The 19,914-nt window shown below is 39.8% G+C and overlaps 1 pseudogene; it reads left to right on the top strand.

Moving 5' to 3' along the window:
* Positions 1-14,988: 14,988 nt before the first annotated feature.
* LOC121444277 lies at positions 14,989-17,464 on the top strand (annotated as a pseudogene).
* The last annotated feature ends 2,450 nt before the right edge of the window (positions 17,465-19,914 follow it).

The following is a 19,914-nucleotide window of genomic DNA, read 5'->3' as shown; positions in this document are numbered from 1 at the left end:
GAAGCTGGTTCCAAGCAAGGACAGATAGATTCAGAGGTGTGTGTGTGTGTGTGTGTGTGTGTGTGTGTGTGTGGTTTTCACATCCCCTGAAAGGCTGCATTGCTCAGCCTTTGAAGCTGGGTGGGAGGGGTTTGGCTCAGGCTACAAGACACAGAGATTCATTTTTCATTTGTAGTGGCTCTTCCTGCACAGGAGAGGATTTCTCAAAAGGCTGATGAAAACCTAGAGGGAGGAATGGGAAGCCTTCTAAACCAGGCCTGATTTCCCTGTTATCAGGCATTTCCCTTGCCACTTTGTGGTGTTGAGCTGTCTTCTTCCACATTTGCTTTCATCTTCTCATTCTCCCTCCCATTTTCCTAATCCCCTTTCACATGTCAAGCCAGGAGCTGCAGTCTCTAATTTGCAGAGGCGACAGGTAGGAACATACTGGCTTTGTTTGGGTGCTTCATCCTTCCTGGGAGCCTCTTGGCAGGGCCAGGCCAGCAAAGGTGGGTGGGGCTTCCTCCCTGGAGGTCTCTGAGACCCTTGTAAAGCTTCCGCTGGCCTATAACAATTGAGACTGTACCCCCAAAGATGCCTGCTAAAGCATGAAACTACTTTACCTGTTCCATTGGTTGTAGTTACTGGGGAATTACACCAGCAGCCTGGGAAGATGCAGGATCCTACACTGTGATGAGGGAAAAGTAGTAATGTCTGGAGTTTGAGGCCCTCAGTTTGGAATTAAAGAGGAATTAATGTTTGCACTGGGAAATTATTTAAAAGAAAAATTTTGAGGTAGTTGGAGAGGGTTTGGGGACACTTTGAGAAATCATGAGCTTTCCTTCTCCTAAGTCCTGCATCCTGTCATGGTGGTTTGACTCTTTCATCCTGGTGCTCTCATGAACCTAGGCTATAACACCTGCAAAAGTAAAAGCTCCCTTTTTATTCTCTGGACCCTGATTCTCTCTCTGTTTCCAATTTTCTCAGCAGAGTCTATTTTCTTCACCATAGAGAAAGTGGGTGACAGTATACAAAAGACTGAGGGAGAACACAGTTTATCCACATAAGATATGATGGACAAGGTATCAAATTGATATATTGAAGTCACCTTGGGGGCTCTGCATTTTCTTTAAAACAGTGACTACTTTAGCACTGTGATTTGGCTGCTAGCTAGGTACTGGTCTCTGGAGAGCAAGTAAGAAGCCATAAGTCTTTTGGCCTTTAAAGACAGAGTCTTCAAAAAGGGAATCGATCCAAAAGTTGTTTGCTGCCTAGCAGACACTAGTTGCATGTGCAGGGGGTTCAGAAGAGGAATGCTACCAAGTGGATCCTTCCACTGGTCACAAGTACAGAAGATAAGACTTGGCAGTGCAAGAAGAAAAGAGAGAAGCAGAGCGACACACTATCTAACAGCACTGATTTAGCTCCTAAAAATCTTTCTCACCAAGAAAACTCCCAGCCCAGGGCATCTCTGGTTGAATTCTCACACACATTTGAGGAACAAACAATACCAATCATTTAGAAACTCCAACAGTACAAAAGAGGGGAACTTTCAAATTCACTTTGTGATGTTAGCATAATTTTATTCACAGAAACCTACTAAAATGATTATTTTCTTGACCAATTTCTTCTTGATTCTGAAAAATTTCTTTAAAATATCAACACAGTAAGCACAGAAAGTACTTATTAGTTAGATCCTGCTGCATAGCAAACCACTCCAACATGTAGTAGCTTAAACAAACAAGAAACGTTCCTCATCCCATACAGTTCCTCTGGGTCAGTAATTCAGAAGTGGCTTTGCTGAATCATGCTGTCTCAGACCCTGAGGTTGTAGTCAGGGTGACTGGAAGGGTAGCAGGTGATTAATTATCTAATTAACATCACTCCAGCTTTATTGAACCCATGATTGACAAATAAAATTATATATGTATTTAGTGTAAACAATGAGATGATTTGATATGTGTATATGCCATGAAATTAGTACCAAACTTAAGTTAGTTAACCATTACCGTCCCCCCTTTCTGGTGAGAACATTTAAGATCTGTTCTCAGAAGTTTCTAAGACTATAACCCACAGTCAGTCATGATAATCATCTTGCTGTGCATTGGATATCAAGAACGTATTCATCCTGTATCTAAAATGTAGACCCTTTCGTCAGCATTTCCCACTCCTCAGTGTGGCTGCTGGCTCCCGTTCCACCCTATACTCAGTTTCTGTGAATTTGAGTTTTTAGATTCTGCATAAACTGACATGATATGATTTTTGTCTCTGTCTTTGTCTGAATTCTTTTACATAATGTAGTGCCCTTTGCTGCTTCTTTACGGCTAAATGACATTTTACCTTATGTGTATGTTTATACCCATGTCACATTTTCTTCATTCATTTTTCTGTCAGTGGATACTTATGAAATTTCTTATTTGCTTATTTAAACAAGGCTTCAATGAATATGAGAGCGTAGATAGTAGTTGCAATTCATTTAGGTTTATCCAGAGGCGGAATTGCAGAGTCAAATGGTAGGTCCCATTAAAAAAAAATACTTTGAGACACTTTTTTACCATGTAACCAAGGCTAGCCTTGAACTAGCACTCATATGGGTGCCAGGATTGCAGATTGCCACTGCCATGCTTGGACTTGCTATTTTTCTTTTTATATTTGGAGGAAGCTCCATTCTGTTTTTCATAGTGTCTGCACAACTGAACATTCTGATTGATGCTCCAGAGTTTCTTTTCCTTCACACTCCACCAACATTTGTTATTCATTGTTGGTTCTATAAGAGCCGTCCAAACAGGCCTGATGTGACATCCTATTGGAATTTTTTGCCATGCATTTTTTTTTGATGATTAGTGAGGATGAGTACCTATTTCTCCACCTCTTGGTTATTTCCATATCCTTGTTTTAAAAGATGCCTGTTCAAGCTGTCTGCCCGTTGGAAATTTGCTACTGTTACAAACTCTTGATGTAATTTGGATGTCAAATACTTAGCAGATATACAGTTCTTAGATCTCCTCATTATTAAGTTGCTCTTTCATTTGGTTGATTCTTTTTTCCAATGAAAAGGTTTTCGTTGTCGGTGCTTTTTTTTTTTTCTGCTTGTGCTTTTGGTGTCTTATCTACTAAAAACCATTGTGGAGACCAATGTCAAGGTGATTCTTCTCAAAGGGTGATACATTATGGTTTCAGATCTTCTACATGTCAGGTCTTTAATACTTTTTAATGAATTCATTCTTTTGTATATGGCTATTTAATTCTTGCAACACTATTTACTGTTTCCCCAGAGTGAGTTCTTGATTTCCGTATGAAAGATTAATTGAGTGAATTAAATTCCCATTGGCCTATTGTCTTTGAGACAGGAGCTGATGCAGCTTAGGCTGGCATTGAACTCATTATGTAGTTCAACCTTGAATTTCTGATCCTCCTGAGCTCACTTCCCTAGTGCTGAGCTTGTAGGCTCATTATTTTTTTATATGTCAGTACCATGCTTTTTTTGATTATGTACTTTGGTAAAATAATTTGAAACCAGAAACTGTTATGCCTCCATCTTCTGTATCAAGACCACTATAGATTTTTGGGTCTTCCATATGAGTCTTAGAATTGTTTCTTTCTATATCTGTGAAAGGTGTCATTTGAACTTTAATAGGGGTTGCATTGACTTTATAGATCATTTTGGATAGTATGGATTCTCTTTTTTTATCTTTCTCTGTTCCTTTCTACCTCCTCCTTTCCTCTTCCCTCCTTTTCCCTTCCCTCTCCTTCCCTCCCCTTTCCTCTCCTCTATTCTCCTCCCTTCTCCTTTCCTGTTCTGTCCTGTCCTCTTCTCTTTCTCCTCCTCCTCTCTCTCTTTCTTTATCTTTCTCTTCATTCTTGTCTTTATAGATAGCCCAGACTGACTTGGAACTCATAATGTAGTCTAGGCTGGTATTAAACTCATGTTGATCTTTTGCCTCAGCCTCCTAAATGCGAGGATGATCATGTGTCACCATGTCCAGCTTTAGTATGGACATTTTAGTAGTATTAATTCTTACATTTGAGTTGCATTGCTTTCTATTTGTGTTTTCTTTTATTTCTTTCATAATTGCTTTAGAATTTGCATTGAGTAGATATTTTCCTTATTAACTTTATTTCTAAGTATTATTTTGTTTCTAAAATTTTAATATTTTGCTTTCATGCTATCAAAATACAGTGTTCTATTTTTTAAAAAAATTTCATATATTTTTGTCATTACTCTTTCCCCTCCCCTAACTCCTTTCAAATTCCCCCTTCCTAAACATTCAACTTCAAATTATTTCTCTCCCTTAAGAAAAACTAAACAAAAATTAAGAAAACAAATTGTGTGTGTGTGTGTGTGTGTGTGTGTGTATGTGTGAATGAATGAGTGCTTTATCTCTGTGGGCGGTTGTAAAGGTCAGAAGAGGACATTTTTTGGAACTGAAGACATTCCTCATTGTTCTTGTTTCTAAAAATTAGGATGCTATTGTAAATTGGATTGTGTTATACTTTTGAGATCTTTTAAACTTCCTTGTTATAAAGGTTTGGTGTTACTATTGGAAAGTCATGCAACCCTCTGAAGGGTTGGGCCTTGAGAGAGGTTATTGGGCTCTCAAAGGGAATCATGGGTCGCCACCCCTTCTTTTTCTTGTTCTTATTCTTTGCTTATAAAATTAGGGGTTTTAATTTGCCATGTGTTCTCACCATAGCCTTGCTGCAGGCCCAAGGTAAAGGGGGCCACTCCATCATGGACAGGAACCTCCAAAATCATGAGTCAAAATAAACATTTTAATTTTCTAAGTTAATTATTTGAGGGATTTCTTTATATGGATCGAAAGCAGACTAATACTGATAGTGTTATTTCTTTCTCAGATTCTTTATTGTTAGTGTATAGAAATGTCACTGATTTTGCATACTGATACATTATCTTGCAATTTTACTGAATTTGCTTGCCATTTTTTTTCAGTTTTTGGTAGAATTTTTAAGGTTTCCTAAATATAGGATGTGTCTTAATTAAGGTTTCTGTTGTTGTGATAAAATGCCATGACCAAAAACAAGTTGTGGAAGAAATGGTTAACTTTGGTTTACCACTCTCAGGTCACACTCCATCATTGAGAGAAGTCAAGGCAGGAACTCCAGGGAGGAGCCTGAAGGCAAGAACTGATGCCGACGCTATGGAGAGGTGCTGCTTTCTGACTTGCTCTCCTTGGTTTGCTCAGGCTGTTTTCTTAAATTACCCAGGACCACCAGCTCAGGGATGGCACTACTCACAGTGAGCTGGGCCTCTCCCACATCAATCACTAACCAGAACTGAAACATCCTATAGTCATATAGAATGTTTATTATGGAGGCATTGTCTCAATTAACGTTCTCTTTCCCCCAGTATGTCTAGATTTGTGTCAAGTTGTGAAGAAACCAATCAGCACAATTGACCCCTTGTCAACATACAAACACAGCTCTTATTAAACAATAATCTTTCCTTTATTGTTCATATCCAAGATCCCATAATAATATTAATATTACAATATGAAAAATAAAAGTCCCATAATTTAAAAAAATCCAAAATTTTAGTTTTCTTTTTTAAAAGCCCAAGATTTCTTTAAAATACCCAAAGTCTCTTTAAAAGTTCCAAGATTCTCTAAAATAGCCAAGGTCTCATAATTGTCAGTTCCTGTAAAATCAAAATACAAGCTAATACTTTCTTATTCCGGGAGTGAAGAACAACACGAACAAAGCACAACCAAACTCCAGTCCAAACTCAGTGTCCAACGTCTGAGCTTCACAATCTTCTGGGCTCTAAAGGGCTTGAACAGCTTCACACTTCTGGCTCTGCCATCCACACACAGTTCATTTAGGTTCAGACTGGCTTCAGTCCATAGATGTTGCTGGACTTATTGGTAATTTTTCCAAAATGCTGGATCTTCACTACAACTGGCCCACAGACTCCGACTCTGCCACATGGTGCCACGTCTCAACTTCTCTCCATTGCCCATTCAATCCCGAGGCTTGTCCTGTGACTTCACCTTCACCAATGGTCTCCCCAGATTCTCATACTGCCACGACTCAGCTGGTCTCCATGACCACTTCATGCCTTCGAATCCAGTTCCACATGAGGGACTCTTACATATTACCAAGTTCAGCTGCCAGCAGGAGATACAGCACTGGTTTCTCCTTGACCACAGATTCTGTGTACCGAGGAAACATTTCTCAGGAAATTTCACATCTGTGATGCTGGTTGGTCTCAGTCACTGCCAATTTCTCAGCTTCAGTCAATCAGTGTCAATTATTACAGCAAAGCAAAGATTCTACTTTAGTAGTTCTGCTCTCTTCTTAGATACAATTGATTCTTCAGTCTCTCAGCTGAACCAGAACCAAAGAATCTTAAAGCAAAAATAGTACATGAAATGGCCTGATAAAGTTATTACTTCCCTTGGAAATTTCATAAACCAGGTCTCCAACATTTGTACTTCTCCCAGCATTATCTTCTTAGTATCCAGAATAGGTCATGAAGCTCTGAACATTCAATGATGTTTCCAGTCCAAAGTTCCAAAACCTTTCACAATCCTTCTCAAATGAACATAGCTAAGCCTGTCACAACAATACCCCATGAACCTGGTACATTTCAAACTCAGTCACAGTCTATCGAGGGAAACCAGGGCAGGAACCTTAAAGCAGCAGGAACTGAGGCATAAGACACAAAGGAATGCTGTTTACTGGCTTGCTTCTCTTGATTTTTCAGTTGACTTTCTTACACAACCCTATGGCCATCTAACCAAAAATAGCACTGCCGAAGGTGAATTAGGCCCTTCTGTATCAACCACCAGGCAAGAAATTGTCCCATGGGCTTGCCTGTAGGTCAAGATGAGAGGAGCAATTTCTCAGTTGTGGTTCCTTCTTCTCAGATGACTCTAGCTTGTTATGACCCTTTGCGTTTCTGTGATATCAGTTATAATGTAATGTCTCCTGTCTTATTTTGTTTACTTTAGTGGTCTCTCTTTTTTCTAAGTCTAGCCAATTTCATTTATCTTTTCAAAAAATTAACTTAATTTAAAAATCTTTCTTATTCTTTTTCTAATCTTCATTTTATTTATTTTATCTGATCTTTATTATTTCTTTCTTCTAATCTTCCTTTTGTTATGTACATATTTTATTTATTTGTTCATTAATTTTTGAGACTTGTTCTTAAAACACATAATTTGTACCAACTTACAATTTGTACATAATACAAATTGGTTTTAAATTCACCCTGAAGCCCAGGCTAGCTCAAAAGATCCTCCTGCCTTAGCCTCCCTAGTTCTAAGATTACAAATATGTTTTATGATACCCAGTTTCTTTTATTAGTTGTTTGATAGTCTTTGAAGTATAAGTTTAGGTTGTTTTATTTGAAACCTATTTTTTCTTTCTTTCTTTTCTTCTTTCTTCTTCTTTTCTTTTTTGTTTTTTTTTTTTTTCAAGACAGGGTTTCTCTGTGTAGCCCTGGCTGTCCTGGAACATGCTCTGAAGACAGGGCTGGCCTAGAACTCACAGAGACCCATCTGTGTCTGCCTCCCAAGTGCTGGGATAAAGGCATATGCCACCACTGCTTGGCCTATTTATTTATTAATACATAATTATCACTATAAATTTCCCTCTCAAAACTTATTGTCACATGTGTCTGTGTTTGTGTGTGTATATGCCACAGGACGTCTATGGAGGTCAGCAAACAGCCCGCAGGAGTCAGTTCTCTCCTTACACTATGTGGATCCTGGGGGTCAAATTTAGGCCATCAGGCTTAGTGACAGGCACCTTTACTCACCTGGCCATCTTCATGTCCCCTCTGTTTTAATTCATATCAAGACGAAAATATTTACCTTTGACTCACTGATTGTTCAAGATTATAGTGTTTGCTTCTATGAATTTGCAAGATTTCCAGTTTCCTTCCTGTTACTGATGTATTTCAGATCATTGTAATAAAAAAAAGGTACTTGATCTTCCATTTTTCTTGAAATTGGTAAGATATGTATTGTGACCTAATATATAGTCTTTCCTGGTGAATGTTTTGTGTATCCTTGATGAGAACGTATTTTCTGCTGCTTGCTGCTGAATGGAATGTTATTTTTAATTATTTTAAGACTAAGTGTATGTGTGTGTATATAGGGTATGTGCTTTTGACAGCAGGTGCTCATGGAGGCAAGAAACATTGGAATCCCTCAGAGTTGAAGTTACAGGCAGTTGTAAGCCACTTGATGTGGGCGCTAGTACTCAAATTTGGATTTGCTGCAAGGGTTGTGTGTGCTGTTAATCACTGAGCCATCTCTATAGCTCCTTTAATGTTCTTTGTATGACTATTTGGTCCCTTCTATCTATAGTGTTGTTAGAGTTACTTTCCTTATTGATTTTCAATGTGGGTGGTCTATTTGTTCACTTTTGAAAGTAGGATGCTAAAGTCTCTTACAACGAATGCATTGTCATTTATTTTTCCTTTTAATTCTGCTAATTTTAAGATTCATTTTATTATTTAATTTTTAGTTGCCAACTGGCGATTTATTTTCTTTTTAATTATATGTATTTGTGTGTTGCTGTGTGTGTAGTATATGCACATGTGCATGCAGGTGCCTGTGGAGGCCAGAAGAGGGCATAGGAACTCCTGGAACTGGAGTTACTGACATGCCTCCCCACCCAGGGAAGCACATCGGAAGTCTTAGTGGTAACCCTAGTCAACACCACTCATCTTATTATAGAAATGTGAATGTAAATAAAGTAAGAGCCTAACAGATATTTTGAAAGAAAAATGATTCAGGGATTTATTATCTCACCTGAAATGTGTAAAATTCTATATTCAGCCAATGTCACTTTCAGTGAAAGACTAGAAGTGAAGATGTCCTTAAATGAACATTTCCCGTTTTTACTTTCCTTTATGGTGCCTGGAGATGGAACCTAGGGTCTTTTGAAATATAGGCAAGCATTATACTTCTTTTAAAATGTCATCTCCTTTCTGGTGAGAGAAATTTCTGTGTTCTTTTGGTTTAAGTTTCTCCATGCTAATTGGTTGCTCTCCTCTTCATTTGGGCATTCTTCTTTCAAAATATCTGTTAGGCTTTTACTTTATTTGCATTCACATTTCCATAATAAGATGAGTGATGTTGACTAGGGTTACCACTAAGACTTCTGATGTGCTTTGCTGCAGATGGAATAAATTGTAATATTCTGGGTGGGGCACCATATCAGTATTTTTTAATGCTTCTCCAAGAGATCTCAGCCTATAACTAAGACTCAAATGGTTTCCCATTTACAGCTGGACACTTAGTGCCAGGTTTGGCACTTTGTGTGTAGTTTGTTTTAGGTTAATGTTTGTTTAAAGAAACTAATTTAAGTATAATTTGCATTATAAGATAAATTTTTAATGACTTGATAGCACTTAAATATTGCCCTAACTTATGGAAGAGACTTAATTCCAGAGTCTAATTCTTTAATTTTTTTTTTTTTTTATTTTCGAGTCAGGGTTTCTCTGTAGCTTTTTGGTTCCTGTCCTGGAACTAGCTCTTGTAGACCAGGCTGGCCTCGAACTCACAGGGATCCACCTGCCTCTGCCTCCCGAGTGCTGGGATTAAAGGCGTGCGCCACCACTGCCCGGCCTCCAGAGTCTAATTCTATAAACTCCTATTGAGACCTATTATACAAGGGCATTGAACTTATTTAATTCAATAAGACATTATGTCTGTTATTGAGTATCTCATGATTTACTGAAAAAGACAGGTCTGTGATGAGATTTTTAAATTTTAGTGTGGTTGGCAGAAGCCACAGAATTTTGTGTAAGATATTCAGAGGAGGTGATTATTTTTGTCTGGGTAGCAGAACAAAGGAGATGTTAGTATAGTCTCTTGGGGCATTTTTTTGGTAATAAGTCAGAGAGTTTCAGATATGAGGAGACTATTGGTCTTTCCTAAATAGGAGAGATTGTCCCTGATCACCTTCGAGGAGTGGCATAACACTGTTGACAGAGCCGAGGTACTTGAAACTTGCTCGATTCACCTAGATCATTTTTCTGTTGTTGTGCTCCTGAAAAATAGTCCATGATGTCATTGGGTGTGGATTATTGTCATTTAACACAGGAAGAATGCTAGGCTCAGAGACGTTAAGTGATTTTCTTTTCACTGTTACATAGCCAGTCGACAGGAATGTGGGGACTAATTTCCTACACTTGCTACACTGTGGGGGCATGAAAAGCAAGTTTGGGCCAGCTTACGGAGGGCCTTCCATTCAAAGCAGAGGAGTTTAGACATTCTTGACAGGCTATGGGAAGCCATGGAAAGATTTTGAACGGTGGGAGTGACGGTGCCTGTTGACTGGTCTTTGCCACTTGAGCACTCACTGTTTGGCACTTAAAAAGCAAGCTGACAAGTTAGTTTTACACCCCTATCAGCAAGTCAGAACCTGGTAGTTTGTGGTCGAACTGTTTATGTACTTTCTTTTAACAGTTTTTCTCTCAGCTGCTTTCTGCTTTATTTAACGGCATTCCAGTCATTTCCATCTGTCCTCTATTAGTGGCCAACCTTAAAGGAGCCCTGGCGTGTCCCTCCATCGTATCCTGCCTTAATGAGAAAACTGGGTTCTCTAATTCTGAAATCAGACCCAGCCAAACAAGCAAAGACACAATCGCTTTGGACATGGAACACTGAAATGGTGATTAATCTTCTTCCTGAACATTCTTGTCAAACGCTTACTTCACCTCACACTTTCTTCATTTCTCAAAAAACATCTGGCATAAAGTTTCCCCCTTCTCCTTTCGACATGTTGCCTAATTTCTTCCCTCCTCTTTTCTTGTCTTCTAATTTTGCTACTTGGGGAGGAAAATTCTAAAAGCAAGATGGGGCTGTCATGGAGCCAGATGCTTGGTGTCGTCTCCCAGATCCCTAGTCCAGCAGTGTGAGGGAGGACAGGATAGAGATAATTCCCATTTTACGACAAGACAGGGAGTATATATCACAAAATAACTGAAAGTTTATGAAAGGACAAAATGGGACATGGATCTGGGGCTCCCAGTGCCTGAGCAGCACTCTGGTTTGCGTGCTATAATTCTTAATGATGAAGACACTAAGGCTCAGGGAGTTGGTGAAGGTTGTGTATCTAGTAAATGGCAAAGCCAGAGACGGTCTTGGTTCCTTTTGGTATGGAAAGAATCACGACACGGATGGTTGTACACTGTGAGACTTCTTAGAATACCAACCACTTTCTTTTATTTTGTTTATTTTGGTCTTGGTTTTAGTCTTTTCATTTTAAAATAATTTTAGACTCATAAGAAGCTGAAAAAATTGGAAGAGAGTTTTCATGTATCCATTACCCAACCTCTCTCAATGATAACAATTTACATAACCATGCTAAACTTTCAACACCAAGAACTCACGTTAGTACGAAACAATGAACTAGTGATGTACTTTCATTATGCTCTGAGCATCTCTAGCAGATTTTATGTTGTGGGAGACAAGACTTTTAGGGGAGTAATTAAGGTTATATAAAGTCATAATTGGGACATTCTAATCCTATGAAATGGTGTTGTGGTAAGGAAAGGAGGAGAGGGGCTGGAGAGATGGCTCAGTAGTTAAGAGCACTTCCAGAGGACCTGGATTTGATTCCCAGCATCCACATGGCAGCTCACAGGTGTGTCTCTCTCTATTATCAGGGGGTCTGCTGCCCTCTTCTGACTTCCAAGGCCACTCCATACACAGGGTATAGAGGCATATGTATGGACAAAGCACCCGTACACATGAAATAAAATTACAAAAAGGAGGGAAAGTCAGGGAAGTCCACTCCCAAGTACAAAAGCAAGGTCATGTGAAGACATGGAGGAAAGGCAGCCTTCTACAAGCCAGAGAGGGAAGCCTAATCCAAAAACAACTATGATATGTTGATAATAGACTTACTGCTTGCAGAACTAGGAGGAAAGAAGTGTTTTTCAAACCACTTGATCTATGGTACCTTGCTATGTCAGTCCAAGCAGACAAATGCAATCACATTTCATTTTACCAGCTTTTATATTCAGGGAGTTCTTTCCTTGAAATGTAGTGCTATCTTAGTTTTTTAAGGCTGTCATAAGTACCACAGTCTTGGTGACTTTAAGAACAGAAATGTATTTTTCACAGTTCTGGAAGTTAGAATTCCAAGTCAAGGTGCCAACAGAATTAATTTCAATGAGGTCTCCTTCTTTGACTTGTTTATGCCTGACTGCACATGCCAGGTCTTTACAAGGTCATTACTTTGTGCGTGCATGCATGCATCTGGTAGCTTTCAGTCTCCAAGTCTCTCTCTCTCTCTCTTTCTCTCTTTCTCCCTCCTTTCTCCCTCCCCCCCCCCTCTCTCTCTCTCTCTCTCTCTCTCTCAAAATTATTCTTACTTATTTATTAAAAAACCCCTTTGCTGGACATCGTGGTGTACAACTTTAATCCCAGCACTCAGGAGGCAGAGGCAGGCAGATCTCTGAATTCGAGGCCAACCTGATCTATAGAGTGAGTTCCAGGACAGCCAAGGATAAACAGGGATGATATGGGAGTGACTTCTTTCTATCTGTTGCTTTCATTGGTTAATTAATAAAGAAACTGCTTGGCCTTTGATAGGACAGAAAATTAGGTAGGTGGAGTAAACAGAACAGAATGCTGGGAGAAAGAAGGCAGTGAAATAGACGCCATGCCTCTCCTCTCTGAGACGGAAGCAAGTTAAGAATCTCCCTGGTAAGCCACCAGCTCATGGTGCTACACAGATTATTAGAAATGGGTTAATCAAGATATGAGAATTAGCCAATAAGAGGCTAGACTAATGGGCCAAGCAGTCTTTAAAAGAATACAGTTTCCGTGTAATTATTTTGGGTAAAGCTAGCCGGGTGGCGGGATGAAGTCCCGCCGCTGCTCACTATACAGGGAAACTTTATCTCAAAAACCAAAGTCTCTTCTTTACAATGATACCCAGTTAGATTGTAGTAAGGCCCATCCTACTGGCCTCATTTCAACCTTTGACCTCTTCAAAGGCCCTGTCTCCACAAACAGCCATATTTGGGGGTCCTGAGGCTACAACGTGAATTTTAGTGTTTAGAATCCAATTTGTAACAAATGTCATGGTATTTTACTGTATGGAGAGTTGTTAACCACAACTCCAATTAGAGGAACTGCCCAATGAACACAAATTATCTGTGCTTCTACTTTGTGCTTAAATATTTCCTTAACCATTATCCCTGGCACTACCTTTTTATTTTCCCATCACTAAAATTTCTTTTTTTGTGTTTCAATAGAAGTTTACTTACCCCCAGGTTTGTCTGAGAGCTGTGTCTTCATAATTTGTGGGTGAGTCTGGCCCAGGTCTTTCTCCTTACATTGAGGCCTACCTGGAAGTTGCATCCATGTGCTGTCTCAGTGAGTCTTCCTGACTCCTTGTACTGTACAATCTTTCTGTGCCCAGAACTAGTTGATAGCCATACAACAGGATTTTCTTGACCATTACCTAAGCATTTACACAACCCTCGAAGATCACCATGACATACTGGTTACCACCGGCCTGGCATCACTCAGTCTCTCCAATCACTAATCAACATTGAGTGTTTGAAGGTCTGACCTTCTCAATCTTCCTACATGAACTGAAATTCATCCAAGTTGGGGTAACAGCAAAAATGGAACCAAGCTTCCATTCAATACAGACCACCTAGAATGTCATATCAGATACACAACCAACAGAATAAATCTACTGCTCAGGTCACATCACAAAAACATAAACAACACATAAGACTAAAAATATGCCCCACCCCCTCAAGACCACTGGTTCTACAGAAATGGTCTGTAATGGATTAACTAGATTAACCCCAGGATACAGAATTTTAAAGAACAATTGTAGACACAATTGTGTTAATAAGTATTTTTGTTAACTTGACAAAAGTTAGAGTTACATAGACAGAGGGAAATCAGTTGTGTTCAATTAGATTGGCCTAATCAATTATATTGGCATGCAGGCAAGCCTGTGTGGGCATTTTGTATATTAATGATTGATGTGGGAGGGTCCAGTTCACTGTGGGTAGTGCCATCTTTAGGCAAATGGTCCTGGGTGCTATAAGAAAGCAGATTGAACAAGCCATGGGTAACACAATTGCAAGCAGCATTCTTTCATGGCTTTTGTTTCAATTCCTGCCTCTAGGATTGTGCCTTGTGTGATGGACTGTAACCTGTTAGAAAAAATAAATCCTTTCCACCCCAAGTTGCTTTTGGCCATGGTGTTCAGCACAGTGACAAGAAACTAGAACAGAAATTGGTAGTGGGTAACGTGCTATTGCTGTGACAGACCTGACCATATTGTCTTTGGGGAGACAGTGGAAAGGTTTTCTAAAACCCCTGAGCTAGAAATGCCACTGAGTAGCTGGAGTTTAGTAGGCTATTCTAATGTAGGAGGGTCTTCTGTTTTGTGTTTATTTCATTGGTTAAATAAAGAAACTTTTGATAGGACAGAAAATTAGGTAGGTGGAGTAGACAGAACAGAATGCTGGGTAGAAGCAGAGTCAGGCAGACGCCATGGCTCTCCGACCCAAGATGGACGTAGGTTAGAATCTTCCCGATAAGCCACGGCATCGTGGTAAACACAGATTAATAGAAATGGGTTAATCAAGATGTGAGAGTTAGCCAGTAAGAGGCTAGAACTAATGGGCTAGGCAGTATTTAAATGAATACAGTTTCTGTGTTATTATTTCCGGGGCTAAGCTAGCCATGCGGGAGCTGGGCAGGACAAAAAGCGGCCTGCTCGCCTCATCACTACAATTCACTACACTATTCCCTGAGAGATCAGAACATAGAAGGTACAGATGATGGAGGCCTGGCTTGTGAAGTTTCAGAGGGAAGCAAATACTCTATCAGGGTCATTAGTGTGATGTTTTGAATTAAGAATATGTGGTTTCTGGTTATCTGGAGGTGAGAATTGGCTGTGATTAAGATGAGATGAGTGTCTTTTCCCTTTGTTATGACACCAAAAATTCCATTGCCATCATCGACCACCCTCAGTGTCCAGTGAAATGGGTATTCTAAGAACAAGCCACAACCAAAGTCTTGCTTCTACTGAGGTGAGCCTTGATGCTAAGATGCAAATTTTTAACTTGGAATGGAGGAAGGCAAATGTTGATGGATTCCCACTTTGCAGCCACATGGTGTCTGATAATATGATTAATTCTCCTTCAAAGACCAGGAAGGCCACCTGTACTTGTGCCAGCAAATACGTGGAAAAGAGTTGTGGCAAGGATGGCTTTCATATCTAAGTGAGGCTCCACTCTTTTCATATCATTTCCATCAGCAAGATGTCCAGTGCTGGGGCTGACAGGCTCCAGACAGGTATTCGTGGTGCCTTTGGAAAGCCCCAGGGCACAGTGACCAGGTCATTATTGTTAAGTCTCGAACCCTGTGACAAATGGCTGAGGTGCTTATTTAAGATATTAAAGTGGACCTGGCCACCAGGTTCTCTCAGCATCCCTTAGTCCCTACTTATTACAGGGTTTGCCTGGCATACCCCATCCTTAGCCCAGGGATTGGGCTGCGCTTCCCCCAGAGGCTCTGCCTTATATAATATATACATTTTGGTTACCCATCTTTTTAATCCTTTGCCCTCTTGGCCAGTCTCTTGGCCCAGACCACCCCTCTTGGTTGGCAGCACAATTCTTGCTCTCCCCACCTCTCCACATGGTCCAGCTCAGTCTGGCCATGTTCACTCTGGGCTCCCAGACGTCTTTGCTTCTGGCTATGTCACTCCTTTTTGTCTACAATAAACTTTCCCTTCCACGATTCCTAGGAGCAGTCTTTTTTTATTTCTTTGTTTCTTTCCATTCATCTGGGGCAGAAACTCAGAAGCAGCATGAGTTCCTGCAAGGGAACTCAGGCTCTCTGAGCCAAGCTGCTGATCCTATGGTATGTATGGATCATTTATTTCTGTGGCTTTTGCCAGCCACCCAATTTGATTCTAGAGTCCACCTCTTTAGTCACTTCTTCCCTTCAGCTTATCTAAGCATTCATCTCTCCTCACCTACTCAGTAAGTATCCTCTCTCTGGAACCTGGAGCCTGATACCCACTTTGGAGCACCCATCACGTGGGCATCTCTGTGTTACATCTTTCGGGGCCACACCATGTGGGTAATTCTGCTTACTAAGACACTTGCTCCTCTCCCTCTCTAGAACCCTCCCTTTTTTCAGAGCCTCTCCCAGGGCACTTCTTCAACTGTGTGCTCCTCTATCTGTTCTAACCACTGGTCTCTCCCCTTCTGCTGGATAAGTGCCACCACAGGGCTCCCTGTTTTGTCTACTTTTACTACAAAAGCCACACTTGTTTGTCAGGAAGCTTCCTCTTCTGGGCCACTATCACATGGAAAGGGCCACCTCTCCTCTGTGATTTGGGACATATCTCTCTGACAAATCTCTCAGTCCACTTGGGGATGACCCAGATTGAAATTCTTGTTACCACAACACTTACCCCCTCTGCTCCCCCATGGCTCCTCAGCTCTTTCCTCTAGCTTCCTTGCCTTCATATAGGAGCTGGCTACTAAGTTACATAGCTTCTCTACACACTTCTGTGTTTATGACCCTTTTCTTGACACCTTCTCCTTCGAGCTACCTGCTGTGGCCTCCTGGGTCTGTGAATCCCTAGTTTCCTTGTTTTCCTCTAGGAGTTGCCTGCTAAGTCCTGCAGCTTCCTTAAATTCTTCTGGGCCTCTGCGACCTTAATCTTCCCGTCTCTCAGCTCCATCCTGGAAGTCTTGAAACTTCTCTATGCCCTTGTGGCTTCTATGATATTGGAACTCTCCCTTGGATGGAGTTCCTGCTTGTTCTTCTTGTCCCTTATGGCTACACTGTTTTTTTCTCTCTTAGCTGCCTCTTTGCACTTACTGGAACCCTCCCTATGGCGGAATTAATTTCTTGACCCTTTCTCCTTGGACTAAATTCATTTCTCAGACTCAGAGATTTTCTTAAAGCATTATTGTCTTACTGACATTTGGCTTTAGTATAGGTCCATGGCCAAAAATGGCACACCTGAGTTTCAAATTCTCAGATTATAATAACTTCTGCCACTGCACAAGCAAATGATCCCAAAGTCTCTTAAACTTTCTCCTCTTTTTGTTTTTGTTTGAGGAAGAGTTTCTCTGTGTAACAGTTCCGGCTGTCCTGGAACTTGCTCTGTAGACCAGACTGGTCTCAAACTCACAGAGATACTCCTGCCTCTGCCTCCCAAGTGCTGGGATTAAAGGTGTTCACCACCACCTGGCCTTTTTAATGTTTTTCCTCATTCAATCATGTCCATCCACACCAAGCTGCAGAATAAGGAGCATGTGATTGAGGCTCTGTGTAGCTCTAAGTTCAGGTTCCTTGTCCCCCAGAGGCTCCACATCTCAAAGAAGTGGGACTTCACCAAGCTTAAAGCAAGTGGATTTGAAGACATGGTTGCTGAGAAGCAACTCTTTCATCATGGTTGTGGGGTCAAATATATCCCTAATCATGGAACCCTGGACAAGTGGTAAGACCTGCCTTCCTGAGAGCTTCCACAGATCTCTCCTATACACGATACTTTGGGATCTCCAAACCAACTGAAGCTGTACTCTCCCAGCTCACTACTCACTACTCACTAGCCTCTCCCAGCTTCTCTTCTGGGACTCAAACTCTGCCACATGGTGTCAAGCCTCTGCCTCCATCCACAACCCCTTCATTCCTGGGGCTTCTACTACAGCTGAGGCTGCACCTCCACCAGTGGTCTGTCTTGACCTCTCACAATGCCAAACATCAGTTTCTTTCCATGACCCTGTCAGTCCTGCAGCTTTCATGCTACCAATACCGGTGCCACCTGGGAGACTCTTACACATCACCAAAGTTGGGTTTCCGACATCTTGAAGAATTAAAAGAGGACATGAACAAATGCCCAAATGAACTTTAAAAGGAGAGAAACAAATTCCTGATGGAAGTTGGAGAACACCAAAGCACACAGCTGAATGAAATTAGGAAGACAATACAGTGTTTGAGAACTGAATTCAATAAAGAGACAGAAATATCAATGATAACTCAAGCTGAAATGAAGGTAGAATTTAAAAAAGTAAATAACTCAATGAGAAAACTCAAGTAAGCCTTACCAGTAAAATGGTTCAAACAGAACGCAGAATATCCAGCTTGAAAATAAAATAGAAATTATACTGCTCAGTGAAAGAAAATGATGAATTAAAAAAAACACATCATAGGAATATACATGAGCTTTGACACAGCACGAGAAAAACAAATCTTTGAATCATAGGCATAGAAGAAGAATCAATGGCATGAATAATATCTTCAACAGGGTAATGAAAGGAAACTTCTCCAAACCAAGAAAAGAGACACTTGAAAGATATACAAGAGGCACACAGAGCACTAAGTAGACGGAACCAGAAAAGACACTCTACATTCCATATTATAGTCAAAACACTAGATGTACAAAAAGGCGAAAGGGTAAGATGCAAGAAAAAAGTCACAGGTTACATATACAGGAAAAAAAAAACCTGAACAACATATAAAACACCACAAATGCCAATCCAGACTACTTTATCCACCAAAATTATCCGCCATAGTTGAAGGAGAAAGACAAACTTTCCATGATACAATTAGGGTACTACAGAGAATACTGAAAGCAATAATTTGGACTGAGAAGAGGAATAATCATAACCAAAAGACCACAGAAAGAAAACAAATTATGATATAATTACTGAAACACAAATTAGGACTAAGATTACAAACAAAATAAACAAGAGCCCTAGATTACAGCAATCAAAACACACCTTTCAATAATAACTTGCAATATTAATAGCCTCACCTTCCCAATCAAAAGACACAGGCTAGTTGAATGAATTTAGAAACAAGATTCTTTTTGATACATACATGAGACACATCTGACCTTGGAAGATAGGCACTACCTGAGAGCGAAAGGATGGGGAAAGTACTCCAAGAAAATGAAACCATGAAGCAAGTAGGTGTTGTTGTCTTACTGTTTAATAAAATAGACTTCAAACCAAAATTAGTCAGAAGAGGTAAAGAAGGATACCATTTTGGTCAAGGGAACAATTAGCCAAGAAGTCACTGTAATCTCATGCACCCAATTTCATAAGAAGCAAACTAATAAAAGTAAAGACACAGATTAACAGCAATACAATAATAGCTGGTGATTTCAATACCCCATTTTCTCCAATGAGGTGGTTATCTGGACCAAAAACAGAGAGGCACTGGAATTAAATGACACATATGATCGTGTCTATACCTTTGATTCTTCTTCTATGCCTATGAACCAAAGATTTGTTTTTCTTGTGCTGTATCAAAGTTCATGTATATTCCTTTGATATGTTTTTTTTTAACTCATCATTTTCTTTCACTGAGCATAATTTCTATTCTGTGTTTCATTCGATCCATTTTACTGGTAAGGATTTCCCCTGAGTTTTCTCATTGGGTTATTGATTTTTTTCAATTCTATATTTATTTCATGTTGTGGTACCTTCACTCAAATGGACTTAATAGACAACTATATAATATTTCACCCAAATGCCAAAGGGTATACATTTTATTCAACATCCAATAAAAGTTTGTTTAAAATAAGCAATATATTAGAACACATAACAAACCTAAAACCAACCTACCAAACAAACAATTATAAAAATTAGGATAACTCCATGCATTCTATCTGACTACAAAGCAATAAAGCTCACTATTAAGAGTAAAAGAATTAAATTTTGCTAGAAATTTCATAAACACATGGAGATTAAACAATAAAGTACTGAATAATAAATGAGTCAAAGAAGAAATCAGGAAGAAAATAAAAAATCCCATAAATAAAATAAAATAAAATGAAAATACAATATCTTAAAACTTCTGGGACACATTAAAATAGTTATAAAATGGAAATTTGTAGCTCTAGGTGCCCATATTAAGAAAAATTCAAAAAGAGCACAAAAAGATAGCC

The sequence above is a fragment of the Microtus oregoni genome, unplaced genomic scaffold (assembly GCF_018167655.1).
Source record: "Microtus oregoni isolate MIOR12 unplaced genomic scaffold, Mior012 000119F_ref0000445, whole genome shotgun sequence".
Taxonomy (NCBI): domain Eukaryota; kingdom Metazoa; phylum Chordata; class Mammalia; order Rodentia; family Cricetidae; genus Microtus; species Microtus oregoni.
The sequence above is the reverse complement of the archived record's forward strand: the minus strand, read 5'-3'. Positions and strand labels throughout refer to the sequence as shown.